Source organism: Psammomys obesus, unplaced genomic scaffold, assembly GCF_907164565.1.
Source record: "Psammomys obesus unplaced genomic scaffold, mPsaObe1.curated_primary_1811, whole genome shotgun sequence".
Classification (NCBI taxonomy): domain Eukaryota; kingdom Metazoa; phylum Chordata; class Mammalia; order Rodentia; family Muridae; genus Psammomys; species Psammomys obesus.
In genome coordinates this window covers 11573271-11589929 of record NW_026585894.1, presented here as the reverse complement: position 1 = coordinate 11589929, position 16659 = coordinate 11573271, and the positions used below count along the sequence as shown (strand labels likewise).

The following is a 16659-nucleotide window of genomic DNA, read 5'->3' as shown; positions in this document are numbered from 1 at the left end:
CAATTAGTCTTTGTTTGTGAACAAAAGGTAGCTTGACCCTTACCCGTCTTTGATTGGCATATACAACTCTTATAGCTACTTACCTAAGGCCCTCTTTAAGGAGTGCAGCGTCTTGTTCCTGCACCTGCCTTCAGCTTTTCTCTTTTGTGACTTGTTCCACATAATATTCAGACCAACTCGCAGCAAGATTGCAGGGAGGTAGGCATCATGCAGGCACAGTAAGATTTCCTGTTTTTTCAGGGAGCTGAGGTGGGGGGAGTGGAAAAGAAGGAGGCAGGCTGTGAGGGAGGTTTGAATCTATAATCTGAGTTTGGGGTAATTGCTGAGCCCCAAAACACTTAGCAGGAGCCAAAAGAACTACTTTTTTCTTAATAAACTAATGCTTTGCTTGCTTTCAAAAGCAGACCTCCCCTGTCATGGAAAAGAAGCTGCAAGCACAAAGCTTTACATCTCTTTCCCACCTCACCTGCTTTCTCACCAACACAGAAACTTGCTAGTTTTTTGAAAGACAATAGCAGTGAAAGACACGTAATTATTATAGTCTGATTTTTTTTCTCTAAACCATGTTTCCTGAGAAGAGCATTTATTAACAGCCTGAATGAGTTAAATACTGGGGTGTTAGATTTGGGTTTTCAAGAAACGTTTTTGAGGAGTTGGTTTTGTTTTTGAAACACCCTCCTTCCCAATTACTCATACCTAATATGCACCATGTTATGTTAGCATAAGCCACCCAGATATGATTCTTGGAGCAAAACTCCAAAACACGTACAGTTTGAAATAAAATCCATCTCAAACTCCCAATTCTAGAAAGAACAAGTAATAAATTATTCAAAATAATAAGTTTCCTTTTGGGAAATGCCCATTAGGTTTGGACGTGTTATTGGTTACTTTATACATTTTATTTTCTTTTTGTCAAAATGTACTCTTCTATGTTATGATTTATTTAATTCATGAGAAAAACTGATGCTGAGAGACTCAAAGGACTTAATGATGTCCAGTTGCTGAAAGACAGAGGAGATAAAGGAAATAAATAAAAACTGGTCTTTCTGTTTGTTCTTTCATGGTACTGAAACCTTAATTTTGAAATATGCATATTAAAGTTTACATAGTCAAGAGTTTTTGTCCTTCGATGAAGTCATCTTAGGAGCACAGATGTACCTTCCAGAGCTCGTTATCATTGTCTTTGGGATGCTATTTCTGACCGAAGTCATGTATTTCATGGGAGCATGTGTATCACACCATAGTCACGCTATCTTGTTGACCATCTTTACTTACCTACCTCAGTCATTACCCTTTTATCTGACCTGAATTTCAGATTTTAAAGAAAAAAAATTACCAAGCTCTGAAGAAACAATATCCTACCAGTTCTGGAGATGATACATAAAGAACTCTTTCTTCTTACAATAGTGTGACAGCATGATCAGCATATGTGTACACTTTTTTAAAATTTTATTTTCTGTGCGTTGGTGTTTTGCCTGCATGTGTCTGTGTGAGGGAGTTAAATTCCATGGAACTGGAGTTACAGACAGTTGTGATTTGCCATGTGGGTACTAGGAACCGAATCCAAGTCCTCTGGAAGAACAGCCAGTGCTCTTAACCACTGAGCCGTCTCTCCAGCCCTGGTGTGTACATTTTCAAAATGACAGTCTTCCATGGGCCTTCTGCTCAATGGACATCTGAGTTCTGCAGTATGGAACACGGCATGGAATGCTAACAGGGATTAACACTTTTGTACCACACTTCCTGTGTTTGAATCCTGGCTCTACTTCTTTATAAACAGCATGCATTTGAGAAAGCTATTTAACCTCTCTAAGCTTAGTTTTCTTTCCATAAAATTAGGGATAATACCATCTACCTCCCTAAAGGTTGCTACACAAATTATATAGGAGTATGTTCAGTACCCTCGGCATAAAATTACTGTTCAGTAAATATTAGTTTCTTATACTCACCGCTCCTGTTTGCTGAGTATGGCTCCAAAAACAAAAATTTTACTTTATCAAAAAAAAAAAAAAAAAAAAAAGAAAGAAAAGGAAAAATTCTAGGCTCCATTGATTTATGTCATCCTGTCTGATGTGTTTTCCCAATTTCTTAAGCTATTAGTCACTCTCGTCCCTCTCTTGTCTTTTTTTTTTTCCCTGTCAAGTAAAGAAAGAGTATGTGTGTGTGGGGGAGGGCTTCTTTCACATAGTTAATAACTCAGAATATGAAAACATTAAAAAACCTTTAGATTAGGTAGTAATAACATCTGTCTGGTAAAAAAAATGCAGAGAAGCTGGTAAATTTTGGTGAACATACTGTTTTTTTTTTTTTAAGTCATCTGGAGAAGCTAGCATTAAGAACTTATATCTAGTCATAGAACTACTATAATTTATAACGAGTATAATTGAAGGAAAATATTCTCAAAAGGTTTTGAGAATATATTGCGTCAAATCCAAATGAGAACAAACAACAGAACATAGCAGGAAAATGTAAGAAGTCTGGGCCAATCTTTTTCCTGCCTTTTGAGAGAGCATTATTATGTATGTGTGTTTGAATAGCTCATTACCAAGTCCAGGAAGCTAGAAAGGGGATAGTCATCAAATGAAGTAGTACTGTCACATGAGCATTTTCAAGTAGCTAGAGATTAACATGTTAAACTTGCTATATTATTAAAAAAGCATTTAAGCTCTACAGAAAGTGTTATTTTGAATTCTAAGTAGGATGTGTGGATTACTAATGTACATTAGTCCTTTATATGTGATTATGGTCCATGAATGACTATTAGAGATGAGACTGGAAAGGCTTTTATTTGCTCTGAGATCTGATGAGGTCAACCTTTGGAGGACTGAGTTTTACTATATTTGTCTTTTCAAACATCAGACCTACTGGCTCATAATCAGTCTATACTCAGTATTTAACTGATAATAAAGAAGAGATAGTATAGCTTCTTGATGGCAACAGACCTCAAATTTTGGATCTAGGTAAACTGGTAAAAAAAGGCTGGAGTGCCTTTCATCTCGATCAAACAAAAGCTTTGAGTCTTTTGAGCTTTGTAAAAGAAGTCTCAAGGAATCACAGAATGACACATTCTATGCAAACAAGGCTTGGCTCCTCATTTGAAGAGGGGATGGTTTGTAACACTTGTGCACAGAGCAAAGCTTCTGATGAAGAAAAAAAGCAGATTTTTTTTTTGAAGGCAGCAACAAAGATCGTAGCATATTTTGTTAATGCTTATTTCTACTAGTGGAACACTTGTGATGATTAAGGAGGGAAACATTTTACTTGAACAAAACTTTTGAAATATTAATCATTTTTTCTACAAGATATTTTCAAAGATTCCTGGGTGAATTACTTTCATAAAGTCTACATTTCAGTAGTGTTCTATTCCCTCTAGATTTATGACAACAAATATGAAGAGAAATTGAAAATCTCTGTGAGAAGGAGCTGTAATATATTTATTAAATAAAAAACAATTTTATTGGGTTGGTTTCCATGTGAACATGTGATCTGCTAAACCTTATCTTACATCATATCACTTACTTTTCTCATTGTTTTGACAAAAGCAACTTTCTCTTTTTGTTTTTGTTTTTGTTTTGTTTTAAAAAGAATGTACGTTTATTCAAAGTTTTTTTTTTACAAATTCCTTATTGTTCTTAATATTCCCTCACTACTTTTTCATCACCTTATTCTAATCTAACGGAGTACAATTCTTTTTATTAATTTTCATTTTTGTAATGATTCATTCTGAAATCCAAACATATATGTGTAATAACTCAAGTCTCAAAATATTTTGAGTACCCATCTATTTTGGTTTTCTAGAAAGTAAATTTTCTTGAAAGAAAATTTCCACACTCTCTCAGTAGTATGCTGCAAGCTATCTTAAATGCACTGTGATATTAGATATTATTAATTAAAAATGTCTCAAATAATAAAAATAAAATTTTTATTATTAATTAAAAATGTATCAAATAAGATGAATCAGCATGACATTCTGCATTACATCTCTTAGCTGTCTTCACTTTCATTCTCTCTAATATAACTGTGAAGTGCTGGAGACATAATCTGGCAAAAGCAACTTTCAAAAGAGCTTCTTTTGAGGACAGAGTCCATCATGGTGGGAAACTCACTGTGGCAAGAGTATGAAGCAGCTGGTCATATCTCACCCACACTTTGGAAGGAGAAGATATGAATGCTGAAGTCTAGATAGCTTCTACTTTTTATTCAGTCTGAGGCCCCAGCCAATAGGGTGCTACCCACATTCAGAATGTGTATTAACTATTCTTTTTTTTTTTTTGAGACAGTCTTGCTATGTAGTCCTGGCTGTCTAGAACTCAGTATACTGACTGGACTGGCCTTGAACTCACAGAAATCCACTTATCTCTGCTTCCTTAAAAGCTCACCATGCCCAGCTTTCTACTCATTTAAACCTTTCTGGAAAAAAACCTTCATAGAAACACTAGAGGCATGTTACTACCTTGATTCTAAATCTCATTAGTTTGACAAACAAGATCAACCATGTATATGTGTACATATGTATGTATATATCACATACACAAACACATACATATATGTATACATATATACACATACATATATGTATATACATATATACATATACATATATATGTGCACACATACTATGTATGGATACTGTAAAAACAAGTTTGGCACTCTGGTTCTTTTTCAGAAATATGACCTCCTTAGAGTGTCATTGTTTCTCGCTTGCAGTGTGACTTCTCTTTAGTATATTGCATTGGTTTGTAGTTGGGCTGTCAGCAACTTTTTACTACTACTATGGATCTGAAATATGTTAGTGATTGACTATTTTAATAAATTATACCTGATTCAAGCTCATTCTTAGGACAATGTTGCTCTCATTCACTTGCATCCTGAACTCTTGGCTGTTTGGGAGAGAACAAGGGCACACTTGTATAACTTCTGAGAGCTGGCCTGTTCGTTATGTGAGCTTCTTCTGTCATGTGCATTAGCTGATACTAGAGGGTGCCCATGCTATTTCATGAAAAATTCAAATGTGAATTAGAAGCTACTTCCAAGATGGGCATTTTTTTCAATGAACGTTTCACAGAAATCACCTAAGTCCATCAGAAAACAAATTTTACTTTACAATTCATAGCAGTAGCAAAATTACTGTTATGAAGTACCAAAGAAAATAATGTTATGATTACAGGTTGCCACAACATGAGGAACTGTATTAAAGGGTCACAGCATTAGTAAAAATTGAGAACCACTGTCTTAAAGAGTTGAATTGCTGTAGCTATTTACTTGTTCAGTTGTTCAGGAAAAACTCACTAGGCCAGTTTTAGGTATTTGAAAGCACTATTCCACATGAAAGAGAATTTGCACCTACTACACTTTGAATTTAAGTTGAATTGTAGGTTTAGTGGAAGACTCAGCATGAACAAAGATGAGTGCAAAAAAAACCCCACGTTTTTATAGAAGAAATAATCGCTCTTTCAGCAGAAGCTGCAGTGGCAGATGCCTGTGGAGCAGAAAGCAGATTCCTAGTTGGGGAAGCATTAGCTCCTCTCGGGGCAGGAAGGAGGAGGATACTCAGGTGCAGTAGTTCTAGTGGCTTTTCTGTTCTGTTCTGAGACCCAGCAGCTGTCATTGGTGAACTACTTGGAGGGTGAATTCTAAGAGCTTGTAGGAGCTTGAAACCTTGACAGTCCCCTCCAACTCTTTTTTAATATATATATATATATATTTATTTATTACAATTTATTCACTTTGTATCTCAGCTGTAGCCCCACCCTCATCCCCTTTCAATTCTTCCCTCCCTCTCTCATCTCCTTCCATGCCCCTCCCCAAGTGCTCCAATAGGGGAGGCCTTCCTCCTCTTCCAACTGGGCCTAGCCTATCAGGTCTCATCAGGATTGTCTTTTGTAGTCTTCCTCTGTGGCCTGGTCACATCCTTAGTCCTCAGGCAAATGCAAATTAAAACAACCCTGAGATTTCACCTTACACCCATCAGAATGGTTAAGATAAAAAACTCAAGTGACAACACATGCTGGAGAGGATGTGGAGAAAGGGGAACACTCCTCCATTGCTGGTAGGAATGTAAACTTGTACAACCACTTTGGAAATCAATCTGGTGCTTTCTTGGAAAATTAGGAATAGTGCTACTCCAAAGTTCAACTATACCACTCCTAGGCAAATATCCAAAATATGCTCAAGTATACAACAAGGACATTTGCTCAGCCATATTCATAGCAGCTTTATTTGTAATAGCCAGAATCTGTTAACAACCCAGATATCCCTCAATTGAGGAATGGATACAGAAATTGTGGTGCATTTACACAATGGAATACACTCAGCAATTAAAAACAAGGAAATCATGAAATTTGCAGGCCCCTCAGACTCTTACCAGCTGGAAGGAAAGATGGTTGAGGCAGATCACCCAGGAAAGCTCTTCTTTGGTGGGCTTAATACAGAAACAAATGAGAAAACCCTTGAAGCACTATTTGACAAGTATGGACAAATAGTGAAAATACTTTCGATGAAAGACTATGAAACCAACAAATCAAAAAGATTGGCTTTTGTTACCTTTGAAAGCCCAGCAGATGCTAAAGATGCTGCTAGAGTTATGAATGGAAAGTCCTTAGATGGAAAAGCCATCAAGGTAGAGCAAGCTACCAAACTATCGTTTGAAAGTGGCAGACATAGACCACCTTGACCTCCAAGAAGCAGAGGCCCTCCCAGAGGTCTCCAAGGAGGAAGTGGAGCAATGAGGGGACCCCCTTCACATGGATAATGGTGGTTATTCCATGATCTTTAGCATGAGTTCTTGCAGAGGACCACTTCCAGTAAAAAGAGGACCACCATCATGAAGCAATGGTCCTCCTCCTAAAAGATCAACCCCTTCAGGAGCAGTTAGAAGCAGCAGTGGAATAGGAGGAAGAGCCCCAGTGTCAAGTGGAAGAGATAGCTATGGAGGTCCATCATGAAGGGAACGGCTACCATTGCATAGAGATACTTATTTTTTTTCCCAAGAGATGATGGATATTCTACAAAAGACAACTACTCAAGCAGAGATTACCCAAACTCTCATAATACCAGAGATTATTCACCACTGCCAAGAGATTATACTTACCATGATTACAGTCATTCCAGTTTCCGTGATAACTATCCATCCAGGGGGCTATGGTGATAGAGATGGATATGTTCAGGATGGTGACTATTCAGATCATCCAAGTGGAGATCCCTACAGAGATTCATATGAGAGCTATGGTAACTCATGTAGTGGTCCACCTACACGAGGGTCCCAGTCATCTTATGGGGGAAGCAGTCGCTCTGATGATTACAGCAACTCACGTGACAGCTATGGTGGAAGTCAAGACAATTACTCAAGCAGGAGAAGTGATCTCTACTCCAGTGGCTGGGATCGCGTTGATAGACAAGAACAGGGTTTTCCCCCTTCTATGGAAAGGGTGTACCCTCCTCCATGTGATTCCTACAGCAGTTCAAGCCTTAGAGCACCAAGAGGTGGTGGTCATGGAAGAAACCAATCTGAAAGAGGGTGAGGCAGAAGCAGATACTAGGAACAAACAAACCTTTGGATCAAGTTCTTCATTAAAAAAAAAAAAAAAAGGAAAGTCTTCTGCTGTAACTACCCAAACACTAAGAAGAGAAAAGTTGTGTTACCTTTTTAATTTTTTTTGGTTTTAAGGTCCCTTCCCTCATTTTTGTTTTCTTGTAAAGAAAAAGTAAAACATGATTAATTTTAATATTATGAATTACTTTCAACAAGCAAATGTTAAATGTGTAAGACTTGTACTAGTGTTGTAATTTTCCAAGAAAAAGTGTCCCTAAAGGAAAAAAAAAAAAGAAAAGAAATCAGTGTCTGAAAGTCAGAGGATATGAATAGGTCTTGGTGTATGCTGTTATATATACTGTTATTGTTGTAAATGTGTTTTTTATTAGTCTGATGTAATTGTTGTCTTGGAGACATACTGCCTCTGTCTGCTAACCCAGGCATAGCCCTGGAAGCTCCTAGCTCTGTACAATCAAATCTAGGCCTAGAATATTTTCAGCCTCTAAGATTTACTGCAGAGACTCCAAGATGGTGGAGACCAGTAAGCACCTTATCTGATGGGCAGAGGATCAGAAACTCCGAAACTGGTGAGTGGAGGGGCAACTGAAGCCAGACCATCGATTGGAGGTTTCCCAGGCTAGAGGTGACAACCCTTGAGCCGGGACAGATTGGAACCCTGTGGACATCTTCAGGATCTGAGAGTGACTGACTATCGACCCCTTTCACTTTTGGCTACACCTTCACTGGCTCCAGCAGCAATAGCTGCTGTGACAGCAGGGAGTGAATGACCCCAGGTAAGGGACCTCCTTACTCTAAGGGCCAAACAGGGGAGCCAAATCTGAGAGTAGAAAACTGTGGGCCCTCTGAGTTTACTGTATATGTCTGCAAGTGAGGTCTCAGGCCCACTGTGCTTTCCACATGCACCTGTAAGTAAGTTCTCGGACCCTCAGTGCTTTGCACAACTGCCTGCCAGTGAGTGCTTCTGTGAGTGAGTACAGAGCCCCAGATCTGGGTCCCTATACACTAGCAGCCAGATATCAGATCCCTCCCACCCACACCCCTGCTGTGGGTAACATAGAGATTCCTGGGACAGCCTTCTCAACATTGAAGCCGCTGTTCTTTGGAGTCCAACCAAACAATTCCTGGAGCCAAGATGGTGCATCCCAGACAGATATGAGTGCTTGAAGCACAGTACCAAGACAGACCTGGGGAACAGTGAGCCATTCAGGGCACCTGTGTACCCGCACTGCACCTGCGAAGGGCACCTGCACCACAACCTGCACTTACTCTCTTACCTTACGCTTCACCTTTCCAGGCAGGCACACTTCCACACAACACTCCTGAGCTTAAACACTTGTGCCTGATACCTTCCTCCCTTAACTGCATCTGAAACACCAACACCCACTCTCAAACCAGTGAACCTCTCTCATCTTCCTGAAGAATACTCCAGACTCCAGAGACAGATGGACCCAGACTGCAATACAGGTTCCAGGTACAAAAAGCAAAGGCTACTGGCCATGGCTAGAGGTTGGCATAAGCACACATCCAACAAAAATCAGGATCTCATGGATTCACCAGCAACCCCCCAAAAAATGGCTATTTTAATTCATCAGAAACACAGGAAAATGATTTTAAATCTATGCTTATTGAATTATTAGAAGCACATAAAGAGGGAACAGACAAAACTCTCAAAGAAATACAGGCAAATATAGCCATACAAAAAGAGGCACATAAACAGGAAACAAACAAACAAAAAAAATAGACATCATTATGGAAATGAAACAGTTGAAGGAAATGGTGCAAGATATGAAAACAGCATTAGAATCAATGAAGAAAACACAAACAGAGAAAACTCTGAAGCTGGAGAACTTAGAGAAAAGATCAGGAACCACAAAGGTAATCATCACCAACAGAATATGAGAGATGGAGAAAAGAATCTCTGGCACTGAAGATACAATTGCAGAAATTGATATTTCTCTCAAAGAAAAAGTAAAATCAGAAAAGTCAGAAACAAAAACATCCAAGAAATCAAGGATATCATGAAAAGATGAAATCTAAGAATAATAGGAATAGACAAAAAAGAACATTCCAGGCTCCAATGTCCAGAAAATATTTTCAAAAAAGTCATAGAAGAAAAATTTCCCAACTTAAGGAGATTTCCTTAGACAAACAAGAGGCTTACAGAACACCAAATAGACTAGACCAGAAAAGAAACTCCACACATAATAGTCAAAAGATTAAATCTACAAAACAAAGAAAAAAAGTATTAAAAGCAGCAAAGGAAAGAGGCTAAGTAACATACAATGGTAGACCTATCAGAATCACACCAGACTTCTCACCAAAATCTATGAAAGCCAGAAGGGCTTGGACAGATGCCATGCAGACTCAAAGAAAACACATATGCCAAACCAGAGTACTATACCCAACAAAACTTTCAATCAACGTAGAGGGAGAAAACAAAATATTCCATGACAAAACTAAACTTAAACAATATCTACACAGCAACACAACCCTGCAGAAGATACTAGAAGGAAACTGCAATCTAATGAAATCAACTACACTCAAGAAAACACAGGACATAGATAGCCTCACAACAAAAAAAATCAAAAGAAAACAAGCAAACAAACACACTATCACTGCCAACTTCACAATAAAAGGAACTAACATTCATTGGTCACTATTATCTATCAACATCAATGAACTCAACTTTCCAATAAAAAGACACAGAGTAACAGAATGGTTGCAGAAACAGGATCCAACAGTCTGCTGCATCCAAGAACACACCTCTGCAACAAAGACAGACAATAGCTCAGAGTAAAGAGTTGGAAAAATATTTTTCAAACAAATGGACCCAGAAAAAAAAGTTGGACTGGCTATCCTAGTATCAAATAAAATAAACTTTCAACCAAAATTAATCAAGAAAGATGAGGAGGGACATTTCATTTTCATCAAAGGAAAAATACACCATGAGGACATCACAATCCTGAACATCTATGCCACAAACACAAGAGCATCTGCATTTGTTTTTGTTTTGTTTTTTTTCTTTTTCTCAAGCACACTAATGCAGACTATCTGTTCAGAGCTTAGGGTGACTTCTTTGCTATGGCACTGTCTGCTTTTCAGTTTCCCCCCATGTGTTTACTTTCTTACATGACATATTTCTTTCCTTCTTCTTCTGATAAGATTCATTCAACCAGACTAGGAAATGTGATTCATTTACTACAACTGCTAATCTCTAGGTTTTAGGATTTTTTTTCCTATCTGGAATCCTAGCATCAGAACCACCAAGTCATGTTCACAAAGGCTCAGGTTAAAGGACGCTGCCAAGGGTCTTCGGAAGCAAGTGTTGGGAGCACACATGTTCTTGATGAGACAGGAGAACTGAAGAAGTGTGGCGGGTGTTTTGTGGCCTCCAATGTGTTTATTCTGTGGGGTGGAGCCTGGGAAGGCTGGTAGAACTGGTAAAATTGGCATAAAGCCACTGAGGGCCAAATGGCAAAATATATTGAAAGGACAAATGCTTTCTAAGTCTAGGAATACCATTTCCTTTTATTTTGAGAATTCCTCTTTGATGCTGTGAAGTGAACATACACAAGAGGATATATATTGTTATATTGTTTTTATTTTTAAGAGTTTGGGCAATGACACATCACTCCCTAGTAATGTGCTTGTCCTGTGTACAGCACTGGCTACAAACCGCAATGACAACAAAAAAACCATACATTGAAAGGAGGTCAATGGGGATTAAGGATTAGTTTGAGTCTAAATTTCAGAGCATTATATAGTTGCATAAAAGAAAGAGATCTCTGTGATAGGGGTGTGAGAAGATGACCAAGATACATTGCCAGGCAAGAAAAAGAAAAATTTTGTAGTGTGCATAATACATTTTTTCTATTTAAATAATAATACAAAGAGGGACAAACAACTCTCTCTCTCTCTCTCTTTCTCTCTCTCTCTGTATACTCTGTGTATTCTGACAATGCACAGAAAAAATACTGGAAAAAGATACAAAATCTAGTTGAGAGACACATGCAATTACAAATACTGTTAGTCTAGATCCTATAAAGGTTAACGTGGATTGTCAACTTGAAAGGATCTAGAATCACCCAGAAGACATATCTCTGGGCATTCCTAAGGGGTTATTTAGATAAAGTTGTATCTGTGGAGAGACCTCCCCCCTTCAACTTTGGGCTGCTCCTTTCTACAGGGCCCCATCCTGGAGTGAAGAAGGAGAAGAAAGTGGAGCTGAACACCGAGCTTCCTATCTTTCTGCTTCCTATGGCCAGTGAGATGAACCAGCTGCCTCAATCACCTTGCCATCATGATGAACTGTGGGCCAAAGTCATTTCCCCCTAAGTTGCTTCTTGTCAGGTATTTTGTCACAGTAGCAACAACAACAACAACAACAACTAATTAATACAGATACTAAGAAATGAAAGTACAAGTGAGTATTCAGATGAACTTGACTTTGCTTTTTATTCTTTGACTATTCCTTCTCTTCTCTGAAATTACCTTGCCTAACCATACGGTTTGATTGTTCATTATAGGAAATTTCCCACAAACTCACTAATTTCATTGGAAGGTATACTGAGTTTATGATGGAGTGCTTTGACTCTCTTGGTCTCAAATACTTATCTTGATGATTCCACCAATCTTGGGCTGTTGTATCACAGTCTTTCTTCATCCTTATGAGGCACCTTCATTGATAGATCAGTCTTAAATCATACTTTAAATCCTCAGTAAAGTTTTACTTCATTTTATACTCTCTAAGATGCTACAAGTTTTGTGGTGTGATGTTTTCTAGTAAGGCAGTACCCAACTCATTTTGTTATTCTTTTGAAGCAAAATAAAATAATTATTTTGAGGGTGTGTGTGCATGTAAGTTTCAAGATAGATGATGAAAGAGACATGAGAAGAGGTATAATTTCTTTTTCCTTTTTCTTCATGGGACATTTTTTTATATTCTGGAATAATGCAAATAAATATATTATCTATTAAAATTCAGTGAAATAAAAAATATAACATAAAATAAATTAGGGGTTATGATTAAATCATCAGATTTCCTTAAATTTTCCTATACTGTGATACCTGTGGTTCTATTATAATTTCATATTGTACACCGGGAAAATAATTTCCAAAAGTGGTGCACTATTGAAAGTTGCTGTTCAAGTTTTTATACTCACTCCATTGCAATACCTTTCACACACCCAGTTCATTGATCATAGGTATTTCTAGTGCTGCTTTTTTATTAATTTTTTTACTATTAATTACACTTTATTCATTTTGTGTTCTGTTCAGGAAGTTGTTTCCAGTGCCAATGATTTCAAGGCTTTTCCCAACTTTTTCTTCTAACAGGTTTAGTGTGTCTGGTTTTATGTTGAGGTCTTTGATCCACATAGACTGTAGTTTAGTACAGGGTACTAAATATGGGTCTATTTGCACTTTTCTACATGTAGACGTACAGTTAGACTAGCACCTTTGTTGAAGATCCTATCTTATTTTCCCCCATAAGCTCCTCCCTCCTCCCCTCCCGATCCCACCCTCCCTTCTCCTTCCTCATGCATGCCCCTCCCCAAGTCCACTGATAGGGGAGGTCCTCTTCTCCTTTCTTCTGATCTTAGTCTATCAGATCACCTCAGGAGTAGCTACACTGTCATCGTCTGTGGCCTGATAAGGCCGCTCCACCCTCAGGGGAAGGAGAGCACCTGCATTTGTAAATGAAACATTATTAAATATCAAATCACACACTGATCCCAACACCTTAATAGTGGGAGAATTCAACAGTCTACTCTCAGCAAGGGACGGATCATCTACACAGAAGCTAAATAGGGAAATATCGACACTTACAGAGGTCCTAAATCAAATGGACCTAATAGATGTCTATAGAACCTTTCACACATACTCAAGAGTATAACTTCTTCTCAGCACCCCAAAGAAACCTTCTCCAAAATTGACCATATAGTCAGACACAAACCAAGCCTCAACAGATACAAGAAGATTGAAATAATCTATTGTATCCTATCAGACCACCATGGCCTAAAACTAGACCTCAACAACAACAGAAATAACAAAAAGCCTACATACACATGGAAACTAAACCACTCTCTACTCAATGACAGCTGGATCAGGGAAGAAATAAAAAGAGAAATTAAAGATTTCCTAAAATTCAATGAAAATAACTTATACAAACTTATGGCACACAATGAAAGCAGTGCTAAGCGGAAAGGTCATAGCAAAAGGTCATAGCACTAAGTGCCTTCAGAAAGAAGTTTGAGAAAAGGGAGCCCACCTCCATTGTTGGTGGGAATGCAAACTTGTACAACCACTTTGGAAATCAATCTAATGTTTTCTCAGACAAAAGGAATAGTCCTTCCTCAAGATCCATCTATAGCACTTCTAGACATATATCCAAAACATGCTCAAGTACACAACAAGGGCATTTGCTCAACCATGTTCATAGCGGCTTTATTTTTAATAACCAGAAACTGGAAACAACCCAGATGTCCCTCAACTGAGGAATGGATACAAAAATTGTAGTACATTTACAAAATGGAATACTACTCAGCAATTAAAAACAAGGAAATCATGAAATTTCCAGGCAAATTGGGGGAACTAGGAAAGATCATCTTGAGTGAGGTATCTCAGAAGCAGAAAGATACACATGATATATACTCGCTTATAAATGGATATTAGATATATAATATAGAATAAACATACTAAAATCTATATACCTAAAGAGGCCAAGCAAGAAGGAGGACCCTGGGTAACATGAACAATCCTCACGCAGAAAGGCAAATGGGACAGACATTGGAAGAGGGAGAAAACAGGCAACAAGACAGGAGCCTACCACAGAGGGCCTTTGAAAGACTCTACCCAGCAGCATATCAAAGCAGATGCTGAGACTCATAGCCAAACTTTGGGCAGAGTGCAGGGAATCTTATGAGATAAGGTAGAGAAAGACCTGGAGGAGACAGAAGCTCCACAAGGAGAGGAGAGCAACAGAATCAAGAAATCTGGGCCCAGGGGTCTTTTCTGAGACTGATATTCCAACCAAGGTCCATGCATGGATATAACCTAGAACCCCTTCACAGATGTAGCCCATGACAGCTCAGTGTCCAATTGGGTTCCCTAGTAATGGGAACAGGGACTGTCTCTGACATGAACTCAGTGGCTGTTTTTTTTATTACCTCCACCTGATAGGGGTAGGTACCAGGGCACAGAGGAAAACAATGCAGCAAGTCCTGATGAGACATGATAGGTTAGGGTCAGAGGGAAGGGGAGGAGGACCTCTCCTATCATTGGACATGGGGAGGGGCATGGTAGGAGATGAGAGAGGCTGGGATTGGGAGGGGGCCACAATTGGGATACAAAGTGAATAAACTAATTTGTAAATAAATAAATAAATAAATAAATAAATAAAAAAAAAGACTTTGGGACATCTCATATAAGCAAATTAACAGCACACCTGAAAGCCCTGGGGGTGGGGGGGTGAGGGAGAAGCAGACACACCCGAGAGGAGTAGATGGCTGGAAATCAAACTCAGGACTGAAATCAATAAATTATAAACTAAGAAATCAGTTCAAAGAATCAATGAAACCAAGAGCTTTTCCTCTGAGAAAATCAACAGGACAACAAACCCTTAGTCAAACTAAAAGGCAGAGAGAAACTGTCCAAATCAGCAAAATCAGATACCAAAAGAGGGACATAACAACAGACACTGAGGAAATCCAAGGAATTATTAGGTCCTACTTCAAAGTCTATATGCAACAAAATTTGAAAGCCTAAATGGATAATTTTTGTGATAGATTCCATTTACCAAATGTGAATCAAAACCAGATAAATTGACTAGTCCTATATCCCTTAAGGAAATAGAGGTTGTCATCAAAATCTCTCAAAACAAAACAAAACAAAACAAAAAAACCCGGGATAGGACCGTTTCAATGCAGAATTCTACCAGACCTTCAAAGAAGAGGTGACACCAATATTCTTCAAACTATTCCACAAAATAGAAACAGAAGAAACATTACCAAATTCATTCTATGAGGTTACAGTCACTTGGATACTTAAAGCACAGAAAAACCCAACAAAAAAAGGGAACTTCAGACTTACCCCTCTTATGATGCAAAAAAAAAAAAAAAAAAACCTCAAACACTAAATACTAAAACATTTGCAAACTGAATCCAAGAGCACATAAACGATATCATCCACCATGACAAAGTAGGCTTCATCCCAGGCATGCAGTGGTGGTCCAATCCATCCAATCCATGCAATCAACCACAAAAAACAAACAAAAGGAAAAAAAAAAAACAACACATGATCATCTCCTTAGATTCCGAAAAAGCACTGGACAAAATTCATCACCCATTCATGTTTAAAGTTTTGGAGAGATCAGGAATACAAGGAACATACCTAAACATAGTAAAGACAATAAAAACAAGCCTATATCCAATATCAAACTAAATGGAGAGAAACTTAAATCAATCCCACTGAAATCAGGGACAAGACAAGGCTTCTCACTCTTTCCACATAATTCTTGAAGTCCTAACTACAACAATAAGATGGCTAAAAGAGATCAAGCCAATACAAAATGGCAAGGAAGAAGTCAAAGTATCACTATTCACAGATGATATGATAGTTTACATGAGTGACCACAAAAATGCTACCAGAGAACTCCTTCAGCGGATAAACACCTTCAGCAAAGTGGCTGGATACAAAATTAACTCAAAATATCAGTAGCCCTCCAATATACAAAAGACAAGAGGCTGAGAAAGAAATTAGGGAAACAACACTCTTTACAATAGCCACAAATATCACAAAGTACCTTGGTGTGACTCTAACCAAGTAAGTGAAAGACCTGTATGAAAACAACAACAACAACAAAAAACCATCAAGTCCCAAAAGAAAAAAGTGAAGAAGATATCAGAAGATCTGCCATGCTCATGGTTTCACAGGATTAACATAGTGAAAATGGCCATCCTACCAAAAGAAAACTACAGGTTCAATACAATTGCCATCAAAATACCAACACAATTCTTTTCAGACCTTGAAAGAATAATTTAATTCTCAATTTCACATGGAAACACACACACACACACACACACACACACACACACACACACACACACACA

At 38.2% G+C, this 16659-nt stretch overlaps 1 pseudogene; it reads left to right on the top strand.

Moving 5' to 3' along the window:
- The first annotated feature begins 6379 nt into the window (after window positions 1-6379).
- LOC129671009 (RNA binding motif protein, X-linked-like-1) lies at window positions 6380-7538 on the top strand (annotated as a pseudogene).
- The last annotated feature ends 9121 nt before the right edge of the window (window positions 7539-16659 follow it).